Consider the following 12,486-nt stretch of genomic DNA (forward strand, 5'->3'; position numbering starts at 1 on the left):
GACTGAGTAATTTTTGAACAAAATCTGAGTCCACATTCTTTTAGAACACAGGCTGAGTTAGTATTCTGTTAGAACACTGGCTACGTGAGTGTTCTGTTAGAATACTGAGGTGAGTGAGTATTCTTTAAATATAGACTGAGTACATATTCTGTTAGAACACAGGCTGTGTGAGTATTCTGTTAGAACACAGGCTGAGTCCATACTCTGGTAAAATACTGGCTGAGTGAGTATTCTTTAAACATAGACTGAGTCCATATTCAGTTAGAACACAGACTGAGTAATTTTTGAACAAAATCTAAGTCCATATTCTGTTAGAACACAGACTGCGTTAGTAATTTTTGATCTGAATCCACATTCTGTTAGAAAACAGGCTGAGTTAGTGTTCTGTTAGAACACAGGGTACGTGAGTGTTCTGTTAGAATACTGAGGTCAGTGAGTATTCTTTAAATATAGACTGAGTCCATATTCTGTTAGAACACAGGCTGTGTGAGTATTCTGGTAGAACACAGGCTGAGTCCATACTCTGGTAAAATACTGGTTGAGTGAGTATTCTTTAAACATAGACTGAGTCCATATTCTGTTCGAAACAGACTGAGTAATTTTTGAACAAAATCTGAGTCCACATTCTGTTAGAACACAGGCTGAGTTAGTATTCTGTTAGAACACTGGCTACGTGAGTGTTCTGTTAGAATACTGAGGTGAGTGAGTATTCTTTAAATATAGACTGAGTCCATATTCTGTTAGAACACAGGCTGTGTGAGTATTCTGTTAGAACACAGGCTGAGTCCATACTCTGGTAAAATACTGGCTGAGTGAGTATTCTTTAAACATAGACTGAGTCCATATTCTGTTAGAACACAGACTGAGTAATTTTTGAACAAAATCTAAGTCCATATTCTGTTAGAACACAGACTGCGTTAGTAATTTTTGATCTGAATCCACATTTTGTTAGAAAACAGGCTGAGTTAGTGTTCTGTTAGAACACAGGCTACGTGAGTGTTCTGTTAGAATACTGAGGTGAGTGAGTATTTTTTAAACAGAGACTGCGTCCAAATTCTGTTAGAACACAGACTGAGTAAGTAATTTTTGAACAATATCTGAGTACACATTCTGTTAGAACACAGGCTAAGTGAGCGTTCTGCTAGAACACAGGCTGAGTGAGTATTCTTGAAAATAGTCTGAATCCATATTCTGGTAGAACACTGGCTGAGTGAGTATTCTTTAAACGTAGACTGAGTCCATATTCTGTTAGAACACAGACTGAGTAATTTTTGAACAAAATCTGAGTTCATATTCTGTTAGAACACAGACTGAGTTAGTAATTTTTGATCTGAAACCACATTCTGTTAGAACACAGGCTAAGTGAGTGTTATGTTAGAACACTGAGCTGAGTGAGTATTCTTTAAACAAAGACTGAGACCATATTCTGTTAGAAACAGACTGAGTAATTTTTGAACAAAATCTGAGTCCACATTCTGTTAGAACACAGACTGAGTTAGTAATTTTTGATCTGAATCCACATTCTGTTAGAACACAGGATGAGTTAGTATTCTGTTAGAACACTGGCTACGTGAGTGTTCTGTTAGAATACTGAGGTGAGTGAGTATTCTTTAAATATAGACTGAGTGCATATTCTGTTAGAACACAGACTGAGTAATTTTTGAACAAAATCTGAGTTCATATTCTGTTAGAACACAGACTGAGTTAGTAATTTTTGATCTGAACCCACATTCTGTTAGAACACAGACTGAGTTAGTAATTTTTGATCTGAATCCACATTCTGTTCGAACACAGGCTGAATAATTTTTGAACAAAATCTGAGTCCACATTCTGTTAGAACACAGACTGAGTTAGTATTCTGTTAGAACACTGGCTACGTGAGTGTTCTGTAGGAATACTGAGGTGAGTGAGTATTCTTTAAATATAGACTGAGTGCATATTCTGTTAGAACACAGACTGAGTAATTTTTGAACAAAATCTGAGTTCATATTCTGTTAGAACACAGACTGAGTTAGTAATTTTTGATCTGAACCCACATTCTGTTAGAACACAGACTGAGTTAGTAATTTTTGATCAGAATCCACATTCTGTTAGAACACAGACTGAGTAATTTTTGAACAAAATCTGAGTCCACATTCTGTTAGAACACAGACTGAGTTAGTAATATTTGATCTGAATGCACATTCTGTTAGAACACAGGCTGAGTTAGTATTCTGTTAGAACACTGGCTACGTGAGTGTTCTGTAGGAATACTGAGGTGAGTGAGTATTCTTTAAATATAGACTGAGTCCATATTCTGTTAGAACACAGGCTGTGTGAGTATTCTGTTAGAACACAGGCTGAGTCCATACTCTGGTAAAATACTGGCTGAGTGAGTATTCTTTAAACATAGACTGAGTCCATATTCTGTTAGAACACAGACTGAGTAATTTTTGAACAAAAGCTAAGTCCATATTCTGTTAGAACACAGACTGCGTTAGTAATTTTTGATCTGAATCCACATTCTGTTAGAAAACAGGCTGAGTTAGTGTTCTGTTAGAACACAGGGTACGTGAGTGTTCTGTTAGAATACTGAGGTCAGTTAGTATTCTTTAAATATAGACTGAGTCCATATTCTGTTAGAACACAGGCTGTGTGAGTATTCTGGTAGAACACAGGCTGAGTCCATACTCTGGTAAAATACTGGTTGAGTGAGTATTCTTTAAACATAGACTGAGTCCATATTCTGTTCGAAACAGACTGAGTAATTTTTGAACAAAATCTGAGTCCACATTCTGTTAGAACACAGGCTGAGTTAGTATTCTGTTAGAACACTGGCTACGTGAGTGTTCTGTTAGAATACTGAGGTGAGTGAGTATTCTTTAAATATAGACTGAGTACATATTCTGTTAGAACACAGGCTGTGTGAGTATTCTGTTAGAACACAGGCTGAGTCCATACTCTGGTAAAATACTGGCTGAGTGAGTATTCTTTAAACATAGACTGAGTCCATATTCTGTTAGAACACAGACTGAGTAATTTTTGAACAAAATCTAAGTCCATATTCTGTTAGAACACAGACTGCGTTAGTAATTTTTGATCTGAATCCACATTTTGTTAGAAAACAGGCTGAGTTAGTGTTCTGTTAGAACACAGGCTACGTGAGTGTTCTGTTAGAATACTGAGGTGAGTGAGTATTTTTTAAACAGAGACTGCGTCCAAATTCTGTTAGAACACAGACTGAGTAAGTAATTTTTGAACAATATCTGAGTACACATTCTGTTAGAACACAGGCTAAGTGAGCGTTCTGCTAGAACACAGGCTGAGTGAGTATTCTTGAAAATAGTCTGAATCCATATTCTGGTAGAACACTGGCTGAGTGAGTATTCTTTAAACATAGACTGAGTCCATATTCTGTTAGAACACAGACTGAGTAATTTTTGAACAAAATCTGAGTTCATATTCTGTTAGAACACAGACTGAGTTAGTAATTTTTGATCTGAAACCACATTCTGTTAGAACACAGGCTAAGTGAGTGTTATGTTAGAACACTGAGCTGAGTGAGTATTCTTTAAACAAAGACTGAGACCATATTCTGTTAGAAACAGACTGAGTAATTTTTGAACAAATCTGAGTCCACATTCTGTTAGAACACAGGCTGAGTTAGTATTCTGTTAGAACACTGGCTACGTGAGTGTTCTGTTAGAATACTGAGGTGAGTGAGTATTCTTTAAATATAGACTGAGTACATATTCTGTTAGAACACAGGCTGTGTGAGTATTCTGTTAGAACACAGGCTGAGTCCATACTCTGGTAAAATACTGGCTGAGTGAGTATTCTTTAAACATAGACTGAGTCCATATTCTGTTAGAACACAGACTGAGTAATTTTTGAACAAAATCTAAGTCCATATTCTGTTAGAACACAGACTGCGTTAGTAATTTTTGATCTGAATCCACATTTTGTTAGAAAACAGGCTGAGTTAGTGTTCTGTTAGAACACAGGCTACGTGAGTGTTCTGTTAGAATACTGAGGTGAGTGAGTATTTTTTAAACAGAGACTGCGTCCAAATTCTGTTAGAACACAGACTGAGTAAGTAATTTTTGAACAATATCTGAGTACACATTCTGTTAGAACACAGGCTAAGTGAGCGTTCTGCTAGAACACAGGCTGAGTGAGTATTCTTGAAAATAGTCTGAATCCATATTCTGGTAGAACACTGGCTGAGTGAGTATTCTTTAAACATAGACTGAGTCCATATTCTGTTAGAACACAGACTGAGTAATTTTTGAACAAAATCTGAGTTCATATTCTGTTAGAACACAGACTGAGTTAGTAATTTTTGATCTGAAACCACATTCTGTTAGAACACAGGCTAAGTGAGTGTTATGTTAGAACACTGAGCTGAGTAAGTATTCTTTAAACAAAGACTGAGACCATATTCTGTTAGAAACAGACTGAGTAATTTTTGAACAAAATCTGAGTCCACATTCTGTTAGAACACAGACTGAGTTAGTAATTTTTTATCTGAATCCACATTCTGTTAGAACACAGGATGAGTTAGTATTCTGTTAGAACACTGGCTACGTGAGTGTTCTGTTAGAATACTGAGGTGAGTGAGTATTCTTTAAATATAGACTGAGTGCATATTCTGTTAGAACACAGACTGAGTAATTTTTGAACAAAATCTGAGTTCATATTCTGTTAGAACACAGACTGAGTTAGTAATTTTTGATCTGAATCCACATTCTGTTCGAACACAGGCTGAATAATTTTTGAACAAAATCTGAGTCCACATTCTGTTAGAACACAGACTGAGTTAGTATTCTGTTAGAACACTGGCTACGTGAGTGTTCTGTAGGAATACTGAGGTGAGTGAGTATTCTTTAAATATAGACTGAGTCCATATTCTGTTAGAACACAGGCTGTGTGAGTGTTCTGTTAGAACACAGGCTGAGTCCATACTCTGGTCAAATATTGGCTGAGTGAGTATTCTTTAAACATAGACTGAGTCCATATTCTGTTAGAACACAGACTGAGTAATTTTTGAACAAAATCTAAGTCCATATTCTGTTAGAACATAGACTGCGTTAGTAATTTTTGATCTGAATCCACATTTTGTTAGAAAACAGGCTGAGTTAGTGTTCTGTTAGAACACAGGCTACGTGAGTGTTCTGTTAGAACACTGAGGTGAGTGAGTATTTTTTAAACAGAGACTGCGTCCAAATTCTGTTAGAACACAGACTGAGTTAGTAATTTTTGAACAATATCTGAGTACACATTCTGTTAGAACACAGGCTAAGTGAGCGTTCTGCTAGAACACAGGCTGAGTGAGTATTCTTGAAAATAGTCTGAATCCATATTCTGGTAGAACACTGGCTGAGTGAGTATTCTTTAAACATAGACTGAGTCCATATTCTGTTAGAACACAGACTGAGTAATTTTTGAACAAAATCTGAGTTCATATTCTGTTAGAACACAGACTGAGTTAGTAATTTTTGATCTGAAACCACATTCTGTTAGAACACAGGCTAAGTGAGTGTTATGTTAGAACACTGAGCTGAGTGAGTATTCTTTAAACAAAGACTGAGACCATATTCTGTTAGAAACAGACTGAGTAATTTTTGAACAAAATCTGAGTCCACATTCTGTTAGAACACAGACTGAGTTAGTAATTTTTGATCTGAATCCACATTCTGTTAGAACACAGGATGAGTTAGTATTCTGTTAGAACACTGGCTACGTGACTGTTCTGTTAGAATACAGAGGTGAGTGAGTATTCTTTAAATATAGACTGAGTCCATATTCTGTTAGAACACAGACTGAGTAATTTTTGAACAAAATCTGAGTTCATATTCTGTTAGAACACAGACTGAGTTAGTAATTTTTGATCTGAACCCACATTCTGTTAGAACACAGACTGAGTTAGTAATTTTTGATCTGAATCCACATTCTGTTAGAACACAGATTGAGTAATTTTTGAACAAAATCTGAGTCCACATTCTGTTAGAACACACACTGAGTTAGTAATATTTCATCTGAATGCACATTCTGTTAGAACACAGGCTGAGTTAGTATTCTGTTAGAACACTGGCTACGTGAGTGTTCTGTAGGAATACTGAGGTGAGTGAGTATTCTTTAAATATAGACTGAGTCCATATTCTGTTAGAACACAGGCTGTGTGAGTATTCTGTTAGAACACAGGCTGAGTCCATACTCTGGTAAAATACTGGCTGAGTGAGTATTCTTTAAACATAGACTGAGACCATATTCTGTTAGAACACAGACTGAGTAATTTTTGAACAAAATCTAAGTCCATATTCTGTTAGAACACAGACTTCGTTAGTAATTTTTGATCTGAATCCACATTCTGTTAGAAAACAGGCTGAGTTAGTGTTCTGTTAGAACACAGGGTACGTGAGTGTTCTGTTAGAACACTGAGGTCAGTGAGTATTCTTTAAATATAGACTGAGTCCATATTCTGTTAGAACACAGGCTGTGTGAGTATTCTGGTAGAACACAGGCTGAGTCCATACTCTGGTAAAATACTGGTTGAGTGAGTATTCTTTAAACATAGACTGAGTCCATATTCTGTTCGAAACAGACTGAGTAATTTTTGAACAAAATCTGAGTCCACATTCTGTTAGAACACAGGCTGAGTTAGTATTCTGTTAGAACACTGGCTACGTGAGTGTTCTGTTAGAATACTGAGGTGAGTGAGTATTCTTTAAATATAGACTGAGTACATATTCTGTTAGAACACAGGCTGTGTGAGTATTCTGTTAGAACACAGGCTGAGTCCATACTCTGGTAAAATACTGGCTGAGTGAGTATTCTTTAAACATAGACTGAGTCCATATTCTGTTAGAACACAGACTGAGTAATTTTTGAACAAAATCTAAGTCCATATTCTGTTAGAACACAGACTGCGTTAGTAATTTTTGATCTGAATCCACATTCTGTTAGAAAACAGGCTGAGTTAGTGTTCTGTTAGAACACAGGGTACGTGAGTGTTCTGTTAGAACACTGAGGTCAGTGAGTATTCTTTAAATATAGACTGAGTCCATATTCTGTTAGAACACAGGCTGTGTGAGTATTCTGGTAGAACACAGGCTGAGTCCATACTCTGGTAAAATACTGGTTGAGTGAGTATTCTTTAAACATAGACTGACTCCATATTCTGTTCGAAACAGACTGAGTAATTTTTGAACAAAATCTGAGTCCACATTCTGTTAGAACACAGGCTGAGTTAGTATTCTGTTAGAACACTGGCTACGTGAGTGTTCTGTTAGAATACTGAGGTGAGTGAGTATTCTTTAAATATAGACTGAGTCCATAATCTGTTAGAACACAGGCTGTGTGAGTATTCTGTTAGAACACAGGCTGAGTCCATACTCTGGTAAAATACTGGCTGAGTGAGTATTCTTTAAACATAGACTGAGTCCATATTCTGTTAGAACACAGACTGAGTAATTTTTGAACAAAATCTAAGTCCATATTCTGTTAGAACACAGACTGCGTTAGTAATTTTTGATCTGAATCCACATTTTGTTAGAAAACAGGCTGAGTTAGTGTTCTGTTAGAACACAGGCTACGTGAGTGTTCTGTTAGAATACTGAGGTGAGTGAGTATTTTTTAAACAGAGACTGCGTCCAAATTCTGTTAGAACACAGACTGAGTAAGTAATTTTTGAACAATATCTGAGTACACATTCTGTTAGAACACAGGCTAAGTGAGCGTTCTGCTAGAACACAGGCTGAGTGAGTATTCTTGAAAATAGTCTGAATCCATATTCTGGTAGAACACTGGCTGAGTGAGTATTCTTTAAACATAGACTGAGTCCATATTCTGTTAGAACACAGACTGAGTAATTTTTGAACAAAATCTGAGTTCATATTCTGTTAGAACACAGACTGAGTTAGTAATTTTTGATCTGAAACCACATTCTGTTAGAACACAGGCTAAGTGAGTGTTATGTTAGAACACTGAGCTGAGTGAGTATTCTTTAAACAAAGACTGAGACCATATTCTGTTAGAAACAGACTGAGTAATTTTTGAACAAAATCTGAGTCCACATTCTGTTAGAACACAGACTGAGTTAGTAATTTTTGATCTGAATACACATTCTGTTAGAACACAGGATGAGTTAGTATTCTGTTAGAACACTGGCTACGTGAGTGTTCTGTTAGAATACTGAGGTGAGTGAGTATTCTTTAAATATAGACTGAGTCCATATTCTGTTAGAACACAGACTGAGTAGTTTTTGAACAAAATCTGAGTTCATATTCTGTTAGAACACAGACTGAGTTAGTAATTTTTGATCTGAACCCACATTCTGTTAGAACACAGACTGAGTTAGTAATTTTTGATCTGAATCCACATTCTGTTAGAACACAGACTGAGTTAGTAATATTTGATCTGAATGCACATTCTGTTAGAACACAGGCTGAGTTAGTATTCTGTTAGAACACTGGCTACGTGAGTGTTCTGTAGGAATACTGAGGTGAGTGAGTATTCTTTAAATATAGACTGAGTCCATATTCTGTTAGAACACAGGCTGTGTGAGTATTCTGTTAGAACACAGGCTGAGTCCATACTCTGGTAAAATACTGGCTGAGTGAGTATTCTTTAAACATAGACTGAGTCCATATTCTGTTAGAACACAGACTGAGTAATTTTTGAACAAAATCTAAGTCCATATTCTGTTAGAACACAGACTGCGTTAGTAATTTTTGATCTGAATCCACATTCTGTTAGAAAACAGGCTGAGTTAGTGTTCTGTTAGAACACAGGGTACGTGAGTGTTCTGTTAGAATACTGAGGTCAGTGAGTATTCTTTAAATATAGACTGAGTCCATATTCTGTTAGAACACAGGCTATGTGAGTATTCTGGTAGAACACAGGCTGAGTCCATACTCTGGTAAAATACTGGTTGAGTGAGTATTCTTTAAACATAGACTGAGTCCATATTCTGTTCGAAACAGACTGAGTAATTTTTGAACAAAATCTGAGTCCACATTCTGTTAGAACACAGGCTGAGTTAGTATTCTGTTAGAACACTGGCTACGTGAGTGTTCTGTTAGAATACTGAGGTGAGTGAGTATTCTTTAAATATAGACTGAGTCCATATTCTGTTAGAACACAGGCTGTGTGAGTATTCTGTCAGAACACAGGCTGAGTCCATACTCTGGTAAAATACTGGCTGAGTGAGTATTCTTTAAACATAGACTGAGTCCATATTCTGTTAGAACACAGACTGAGTAATTTTTGAACAAAATCTAAGTCCATATTCTGTTAGAACACAGACTGCGTTAGTAATTTTTGATCTGAATCCACATTTTGTTAGAAAACAGGCTGAGTTAGTGTTCTGTTAGAACACAGGCTACGTGAGTGTTCTGTTAGAATACTGAGGTGAGTGAGTATTTTTTAAACAGAGACTGCGTCCAAATTCTGTTAGAACACAGACTGAGTAAGTAATTTTTGAACAATATCTGAGTACACATTCTGTTAGAACACAGGCTAAGTGAGCGTTCTGCTAGAACACAGGCTGAGTGAGTATTCTTGAAAATAGTCTGAATCCATATTCTGGTAGAACACTGGCTGAGTGAGTATTCTTTAAACATAGACTGAGTCCATATTCTGTTAGAACACAGACTGAGTAATTTTTGAACAAAATCTGAGTTCATATTCTGTTAGAACACAGACTGAGTTAGTAATTTTTGATCTGAAACCACATTCTGTTAGAACACAGGCTAAGTGAGTGTTATGTTAGAACACTGAGCTGAGTGAGTATTCTTTAAACAAAGACTGAGACCATATTCTGTTAGAAACAGACTGAGTAATTTTTGAACAAATCTGAGTCCACATTCTGTTAGAACACAGGCTGAGTTAGTATTCTGTTAGAACACTGGCTACGTGAGTGTTCTGTTAGAATACTGAGGTGAGTGAGTATTCTTTAAATATAGACTGAGTACATATTCTGTTAGAACACAGGCTGTGTGAGTATTCTGTTAGAACACAGGCTGAGTCCATACTCTGGTAAAATACTGGCTGAGTGAGTATTCTTTAAACATAGACTGAGTCCATATTCTGTTAGAACACAGACTGAGTAATTTTTGAACAAAATCTAAGTCCATATTCTGTTAGAACACAGACTGCGTTAGTAATTTTTGATCTGAATCCACATTTTGTTAGAAAACAGGCTGAGTTAGTGTTCTGTTAGAACACAGGCTACGTGAGTGTTCTGTTAGAACACTGAGGTGAGTGAGTATTTTTTAAACAGAGACTGCGTCCAAATTCTGTTAGAACACAGACTGAGTTAGTAATTTTTGAACAATATCTGAGTACACATTCTGTTAGAACACAGGCTAAGTGAGCGTTCTGCTAGAACACAGGCTGAGTGAGTATTCTTGAAAATAGTCTGAATCCATATTCTGGTAGAACACTGGCTGAGTGAGTATTCTTTAAACATAGACTGAGTCCATATTCTGTTAGAACACAGACTGAGTAATTTTTGAACAAAATCTGAGTTCATATTCTGTTAGAACACAGACTGAGTTAGTAATTTTTGATCTGAAACCACATTCTGTTAGAACACAGGCTAAGTGAGTGTTATGTTAGAACACTGAGCTGAGTGAGTATTCTTTAAACAAAGACTGAGACCATATTCTGTTAGAAACAGACTGAGTAATTTTTGAACAAAATCTGAGTCCACATTCTGTTAGAACACAGACTGAGTTAGTAATTTTTGATCTGAATCCACATTCTGTTAGAACACAGGATGAGTTAGTATTCTGTTAGAACACTGGCTACGTGACTGTTCTGTTAGAATACTGAGGTGAGTGAGTATTCTTTAAATATAGACTGAGTCCATATTCTGTTAGAACACAGACTGAGTAATTTTTGAACAAAATCTGAGTTCATATTCTGTTAGAACACAGACTGAGTTAGTAATTTTTGATCTGAACCCACATTCTGTTAGAACACAGACTGAGTTAGTAATTTTTGATCTGAATCCACATTCTGTTAGAACACAGACTGAGTAATTTTTGAACAAAATCTGAGTCCACATTCTGTTAGAACACAGACTGAGTTAGTAATATTTGATCTGAATGCACATTCTGTTAGAACACAGGCTGAGTTAGTATTCTGTTAGAACACTGGCTACGTGAGTGTTCTGTAGGAATACTGAGGTGAGTGAGTATTCTTTAAATATAGACTGAGTCCATATTCTGTTAGAACACAGGCTGTATGAGTATTCTGTTAGAACACAGGCTGAGTCCATACTCTGGTAAAATACTGGCTGAGTGAGTATTCTTTAAACATAGACTGAGTCCATATTCTGTTAGAACACAGACTGAGTAATTTTTGAACAAAATCTAAGTCCATATTCTGTTAGAACACAGACTGCGTTAGTAATTTTTGATCTGAATCCACATTCTGTTAGAAAACAGGCTGAGTTAGTGTTCTGTTAGAACACAGGGTACGTGAGTGTTCTGTTAGAATACTGAGGTCAGTGAGTATTCTTTAAATATAGACTGAGTCCATATTCTGTTAGAACACAGGCTGTGTGAGTATTCTGGTAGAACACAGGCTGAGTCCATACTCTGGTAAAATACTGGTTGAGTGAGTATTCTTTAAACATAGACTGAGTCCATATTCTGTTCGAAACAGACTGAGTAATTTTTGAACAAAATCTGAGTCCACATTCTGTTAGAACACAGGCTGAGTTAGTATTCTGTTAGAACACTGGCTACGTGAGTGTTCTGTTAGAATACTGAGGTGAGTGAGTATTCTTTAAATATAGACTGAGTCCATATTCTGTTAGAACACAGGCTGTGTGAGTATTCTGTTAGAACACAGGCTGAGTCCATACTCTGGTAAAATACTGGCTGAGTGAGTATTCTTTAAACATAGACTGAGTCCATATTCTGTTAGAACACAGACTGAGTAATTTTTGAACAAAATCTAAGTCCATATTCTGTTAGAACACAGACTGCGTTAGTAATTTTTGATCTGAATCCACATTTTGTTAGAAAACAGGCTGAGTTAGTGTTCTGTTAGAACACTGAGGTGAGTGAGTATTTTTTAAACAGAGACTGCGTCCAAATTCTGTTAGAACACAGACTGAGTTAGTAATTTTTGAACAATATCTGAGTCCACATTATGTTAGAACACAGGCTAAGTGAGCGTTCTGCTAGAACACAGGCTGAGTGAGTATTCTTGAAAATAGTCTGAATCCATATTCTGGTAGAACACTGGCTGAGTGAGTATTCTTTAAACATAGACTGAGTCCATATTCTGTTAGAACACAGACTGAGTAATTTTTGAACAAAATCTGAGTCCACATTCTGTTAGAACACAGACTGAGTTAGTAATTTTTGATCTGAAACCACATTCTGTTAGAACACAAGCTAAGTGAGTGTTATGTTAGAACACTGAGCTGAGTGAGTAATCTTTAAACAAAGACTGAGACCATATTCTGTTAGAAACAGACTGAGTAATTTT

Source organism: Furipterus horrens, unplaced genomic scaffold, assembly GCF_987537825.1.
Source record: "Furipterus horrens unplaced genomic scaffold, mFurHor1.1.pri manual_scaffold_11, whole genome shotgun sequence".
NCBI classification, from domain to species: domain Eukaryota; kingdom Metazoa; phylum Chordata; class Mammalia; order Chiroptera; family Furipteridae; genus Furipterus; species Furipterus horrens.